General features: G+C 52.1%; 1 non-coding gene across 1 annotated transcript; it reads right to left on the bottom strand.

The window, feature by feature from the left end:
• Positions 1–299: 299 nt before the first annotated feature.
• Positions 300–372, bottom strand: TRNAK-CUU (transfer RNA lysine (anticodon CUU)). Its single transcript has one exon. It is a non-coding gene; the product is annotated as a tRNA-Lys (tRNA).
• Positions 373–1,014: the final 642 nt, after the last annotated feature.

Raw genomic sequence — 1,014 nt, 5'->3', positions numbered from 1 at the left:
ACATTTTCCCTAGTCCTCCACTTGCTGCTGATATATTTGAAGAAGCCCTTCCTTGACATCCCTTGCAAGGCTCAACTCCAAATGGGCCTTAGCCTTCCTCGCAGCATCTCTATGTACTCTGACTATATTTCTATAATTCTCCCAAGGAGCCTGTCCCCTCTTGCACATTCTGTGTATTTTCTTCTTCTGTCTGAATTTGGCCAAGAGCTCCTTGCTCACCCACTCAGGCCTCCTGCCCCTTTTGCTGCACTTCTTACTCATAGGGATGCACCGCTCTTGAGCCTGGAGAAAACCTCAAGCACCCAACGTGGGGCTCGAACCCACAACCCTGAGATTAAGAGTCTCACGCTCTACCAACTGAGCTATCTGGGCTGCCTATTTGATGCACTCCGGCTCGTGCCTTGGTCTTTTTGCCTGTCCCCTCCACATCACTGGTCTTCATTAAAGGAAGATGACTGCAGGAAATTATGCCCTTGACAGCAAGGCTTTCATCTCGAATGACAAAATGGCAAAGCTCTTCACACCTGCACCACTTGGGTGGTTTGCACAGGAAGGACATGCTGGCCTGCTCATGCATGGGCCTCTGTGGACAGAGCATGGACTCCTCGTGCTTTCCAGTCTGCTTTCCTATGAGGTCCTCGGCCCTCTCACACTCCTCATCTTGTTCGGCCTTCCCTTCCTGAAGGACCCTGTTACTCCCTGGTGTCTTCTGGGGTCATTCTTTTCTCAGATCTGCATTCTGAAATGGGGGCCAGCTGGGACAGCCTGGCCACTGGAGAAGGTCTCTCTGGCATGGGAGACACACAGGCCTATGAGGGGAAGGCATACAGAGTCACGTGTCTCCCTGCGATTGCTCTGTGTGTTGTTACAGTACCTTTTCTTTCGGCCTGCTCAGCAAAGGCCCTTCCTGAAGCTGCATCTTTATGCACAAACCTGGAAACAAGAAGGCGACAGTGCTTTCAGCAGAGAGCAACACGGCCCCTGGCAGTCTCCACCCAGCAGCTGCAAAGAGGA

Source organism: Rhea pennata, unplaced genomic scaffold (genome assembly GCF_028389875.1).
Source record: "Rhea pennata isolate bPtePen1 unplaced genomic scaffold, bPtePen1.pri scaffold_31, whole genome shotgun sequence".
NCBI classification, from domain to species: Eukaryota; Metazoa; Chordata; class Aves; order Rheiformes; family Rheidae; genus Rhea; species Rhea pennata.
This window is presented reverse-complemented; position numbering and strand designations above follow the sequence as displayed.